Here is a 5,074-nt window from a genome sequence, read left to right as displayed (position 1 = left end):
ATCACCGGCCCCACACTGGGCCCCAGAATCATCCGTACAGGACCCCTCTATGATCCTCTCCTCTCAGGCGGCCACTCCGCCGTCATCCGGGCTACCTAGCTCCCCCGAAGCCATGTTCCCCTCTTGGGTGTGGTTCCCCCGGAACCTTCGGCCTCTTGCCCTGGCCCACCTCCAGGCCAGTCGGAACCCCAGGCCCCCGGCTCTTGGGCGTCCCTCGCGGTGGGCCCCCGGCCCTTCTGACTACCGTAGTCCTGGCCCCAGCTTGGGCCAGTCGAGGGTACTCTCCCCTTTGGGCTGGGTCTCTCTAGCCGCTCACTCTGTCACTGGGCCTCACCGTGTCACTACTCCCCATCCTCTTGGGGCAACTGCAGCCCCACGCCCACATCACTCCCACTCTCGGGGTCCGCCCTCTCTGGGCCCCTCACAACACTGGCCCTCTAGGCCCTACAACTAACACATGGGTAACCCACCCGGTGGTGGTGGGAGCTAGGGGTTAAGGCGCCCCGACCTGCCTTTCACTGGGGTGATAACTGGCCTGGCATTTCCTGGGGCTCCCGCACCACTGAGAGCCCCACCAGGCCACCCACTCCCGGCAGGGTGCAGTTTCAGGTCATGCCCAGGACCAGGAGCCTCCTAACCATCCCCTTGCAGCTCCCCCTTACCTCCGGGTGATCCCAGCAGCTGTCCGGCCAGGCAATGTTGCTGCCTGGCCTCCTGCAGCCAAACTGCCCTGTTTATATAGGCAGCCCATGTCTCAAAATGGCTGCCCTCGTCAGGCACCTGGAGGCTGCCAGTTCCAAGCCCTTAAAGTGGCAGGCACACACAGTGCACTGCCACATAGGGTCATAGGAAAGTACTTCTGATACGGACCTCACAGGGTCATCTATTCCAGCACCCTTGATCAAGTCAGGATCATCCTTGGCTAAACCATTCCAGCAAAGTGTCTGTCCAACCTGCTCTTGAAAATGTCCAGGGATAGAGATTCCACAATTTCTTCTCTTTGTAGCCTGTTCCAATGCTTGACCACCCTTGTGGTCAGAAAGTTCCTCCAAATGTCCAGCCTAAATCTTCTCTACTGAAGTTTGAGGCCCTTGCTCTTAGTGTTGTCCCCTCTTAGTCCTGTCATGTCCATATTTTTTTATGAATTGTCCTTCAGGTATTTCAAGACTTATCAAATCCCCCCTCAGCCGTCTCTTCTCCAGACTAAACAACTCTTTCAGCCTTTCCTTAACTCAAGTTCTCCAGGCCTCTAATCATTTTTGGTCACTCTCTCCACAACCTGTCCACACCCTTCTTAAAGTGTGGGGCCCAAAACTGGACACAGTACTCCAAGTGAGGCCTCACCAGTGCCAAACAGAGCAGAAGAATCGTGTCCCTTGATTTACAAGTGGCATTCCTGTTAATACAACCCAGGATGCTCTTGGCTTTTTTGCAACAAGAGAACACTGTTGGCTTATATTGAGTTAATAGTCCACTGTAACTCCAGGATCCTTCTTTGCAGTATTGCAGCCCAGCCACTGTTTGTATATAATTATTCCATCCCAGGTGCAGGAATTTGCACTTAGCCTTGTTAAATTTCACCTGATTGATTTTCAGACCACTTCTCCAATTTATCCAGGTCATTCTGGACCTTAGCCCTTGCCCTCCAAAGTGTCTGCAACTCCACCTAACTTGGTGTTATCCACAAATTTGTTAGGCGTGCACTCAATCCAATTGTTCAAAACATTAATGAAGACATTAAACAATATCAGACCTAGGACAGACCCCAAGGGAACCCCACTCACTACCTCCTCCCACTTAGACACTGAGCTACTATTGACTACTTGTTGAGTACAGCTGTCTAACCAGTTATGCATCCATCCTATAGTATTTTCACCTAGTCTGTATTCCTTAGCTTCTTAATGAGAATGTCATGGGAGACAGAATACCTTATTAAAGTTAAGGTATATCGCATCCAAAATAAAAGACTAATTTTTTGTTGTTATTTTTTAAGTTACAAAATAAATGCATGGCATTTAGGTATTTTCACAGACCTGCAGAGTGGCTTCTGTTCTACCCAGGAGAGCACACACAACACCAACAGACTCTCTCTATAATTGAAGAAGGGTGTTTGTGCCCGAAAGGTTGCAAAGAACAATTTTTTTCAACTCTTTAGTTGGTCTAATAAAAGATATCACATCTACCCAAAGAACCTTGTCTGCCTATGTCCTTAGATCAACATGGCTACAATCAACAACCCTAAATTCAACAAATTGTTCAGAGAACCCCAACACTGGCACTATCAAGACTTGTGTTATGAAACAAAGTCCTTCAGGAGGATTGTAGTTTTTCCACTGCAATTGATGCAGCCTAAAGTTCCAGTTATGTAGCTATAGAAGATTCTGCATTTAGGTCCTGTGGCATGCTAAATTAAAGAAAAGAATCATAAAGATACAATTTTTGTTTTCTAGCTATTCTACAAGGCAACTTAGTTGTGGATACAGTTTTTTTATGAGAGTCTCAGATTTTCAGGATCTCCTAACATTGCATTTATAGAACTGCTCTAAAGATCAGATTTTCTTGTCTTACAGTTTCATATTGTAATAGAAAGTTTCCAAAACATATTGTTTTCGTAAGTACAATACACTTGCATACCACATTCATGCACCAGTATTACAGCAAAAGAATCAAAAACATCATAACCTGAAAATGACAGGAGTTGCCACACTAGATCAGACTCTAGGTCCATCTAGTGCAGCAGTATGCTGCCTAGAGCATTGACAAGTGCTGGATATTTAAAAGAAAAGCAAATTTATACTAGAGAGAGGGAGGGAGAGAGAGGCAACCAGCCAATTTTTTGAATGCTATTCATGATGCCGATATTGGGAATTTCCTTCTGATCCCTTCAAGTGATCAGCTGACACACTGAGATGTGAAGTTTCAAATGTTAAAAAAATGTTCTAAAAATCCACCCACAGTAATTGTGTGTTCCAAAGTCTGGTTACCAAACAAAGCATCAGCCATTGCTATAATCTAGCAACTATTAGATTATGGTTTCCATATGAAAAAAAGACTATATCAATTAAGTATTTGACACTGAATTGCAGTTGTGCAGCTACAGTTATACTGCTTATAAATATGCAATCACAATTACTGGGACTTAATGAAAAATGCAAAGTTTGCACATACAAGTAGTCACTGAAACAGAACAAATAGAATGGTGTTTGTTTCTAGCATTTGATGAAGTAGGTTGTTGCTCATGCCTCTCTGAACCAGTTAGTCTGTAACGTGCCACCCTGCCCTATCTTCTGTCTGATTTCAGATTAATACAACTAACAACCCCAGCTTCAAAAAGAACTTTAATAAAGACTACAAACAAATTTCAGAAGCTGACCTACAGTAAATTGTGTTTTAAATTACAAGAGATATCAAGTACCTACAACTCCCAGTGACCTCACTGAAAATTGCAAGTGACCAATACCAGCCAAGATCTGGCTGCATTCAGGGAACCAACCCCGGACAGATTACCATCTTCCTGAAATGGGACTGATTTGCTGAGTAGCCTTATGGATCAAGTGAGTGCATCACCTTTTTAATAATGAGAATTCAGTTTGTTACAGAAAGTTCCTGAAAAATATAATTCTTCATATGTGCTTTTGCCTACAGAATTACTATATTACCAATTTGCCTATATTGCTGCTGTTGAATTGTTCAGGACAGTAAAAAAAAAACAAAAAAAAAAACAAAAAAACAAACAAACAAACAAACAACCAGGAGGAAAGGTTAGAATTCCCTAGAAAATTCTTTCTTTCTAGAGAAATTTCACTCCATTAATATTACATTCTATAGGTCTTTTCATGAAGCCTGTTACACTTGTACTCTTATCCTCCTCATTTCTGTGATCATATTTACTAGCATACTATATATGCCTTTCTCCCAAACATCAGCCCTCCAAAAAATCAATGTACATGTCTTAAGAGGGGGAAACTGATTACCATACTGGAATAGAAGCATAAGAATGCTACACTGGCTGCACAGAAATACTGCCCAGGGCTGCCCTTTTTTCCCAACCAGGGAACAAGAGGCAGAATGCAGTCTGCAGTGCCAGAGTTTGTTTTAATGCTTTCACAGCCACTGCCAAACTGCCAGTAATTTTTGGCTGAGCCAAGACATTAGGATTCAGCCACGACTCTGGAAAAATCCTTTTTTCTTCACTCTGCCTTCCCCAAGCAAGACAAGTATCTTATTTGGGGGCACGTACAATAATTTTCTTTCCTCACAGTACACAGAAAAGATCTGTGAGATAATTAAAATTGATATACAGAAAGGAGCGGTGAGATGCCAAACATGTCCAGTGAAAGAGACAGTCCATTTGGGAAAAGGCCAGTTCAGCTTTTCCTGATCCCTCCACCCAGTTTTGTGAACGTGGGGTGGTTCCAGATGGGGTATGATAGTATAGCTGCACCCCACAGCACTTTGGCTGTGCTACGGGTAAGCTCTGGCGGGGGAGGAGGGGGGGCACAGCCCCTGCTTTTACACAGCTCCAGAGCTCTGGGTGAGCAACACTGCTGCTGTGCGTCTTCTCCTGTTTTCTTACTGCTGAATCCAGTGAGGAGGGGGAGGGGGAGGGAGAGGAAGGTCAAACAGCAGCAACATTCATCCTGTAGGATCTGGAGTCATAAGCAAGCGGAGGTTCCAGCTAGACCCTGTCCCAATCAGCTGGTGAGTTCAGAGCTCATTGCTCATGCAGAGCTCCAGCAGGAGCCCATGCTGACCAGGCCATGAGCTCAGAGTTCACTGCACAAACATGGCACAGCCAAAGTTGGCAGGAGAGGGGGAGCTGCCACATCCTCCCTGCCCTATTCTTGGCTCTCCTACTGCAGGGGTTTTCAACCTTTTTTAATAAATGTACCCCCGGCAGCCCCCTTTTTAGTAAGTGTACCCCGGAGGGGGGGATGGAGAGTGGCCAGGGGTAAGGGGTGGCAAGCAGCCAGATACATACTCCTAGTTGACAATCCCTGTCATTGTTTCATAGTTGGTAGGGTCGGAAGGGACCTGAGCAGATCATCAAGTCCGCCCCCCTGCCAAGGGCAGG

At 45.5% G+C, this 5,074-nt stretch overlaps 1 protein-coding gene and 1 long non-coding RNA gene across 3 annotated transcripts in view; one reads left to right on the top strand and one right to left on the bottom strand.

Annotated features, from left to right (window-relative positions):
• DISC1 (DISC1 scaffold protein) overlaps positions 1 to 5,074 on the bottom strand; it is a 370,273-nt gene that overhangs the window by 294,351 nt on the left and 70,848 nt on the right. The gene's annotated exons all lie outside the window — the stretch shown is intronic.
• The window catches only part of LOC102379936, an 8,569-nt gene that overhangs the window by 1,411 nt on the left and 2,084 nt on the right, over positions 1 to 5,074 (top strand). Inside the window, exon 2 of the long non-coding RNA XR_324295.1 lies at positions 3,302 to 3,554. This is a non-coding gene — a long non-coding RNA (uncharacterized LOC102379936). The remainder of the gene's footprint in view (positions 1 to 3,301; positions 3,555 to 5,074) is intronic.

This window comes from Alligator sinensis, unplaced genomic scaffold, assembly GCF_000455745.1.
Source record: "Alligator sinensis unplaced genomic scaffold, ASM45574v1 scaffold93_1, whole genome shotgun sequence".
Taxonomy (NCBI): domain Eukaryota; kingdom Metazoa; phylum Chordata; order Crocodylia; family Alligatoridae; genus Alligator; species Alligator sinensis.
This window is presented reverse-complemented; position numbering and strand designations above follow the sequence as displayed.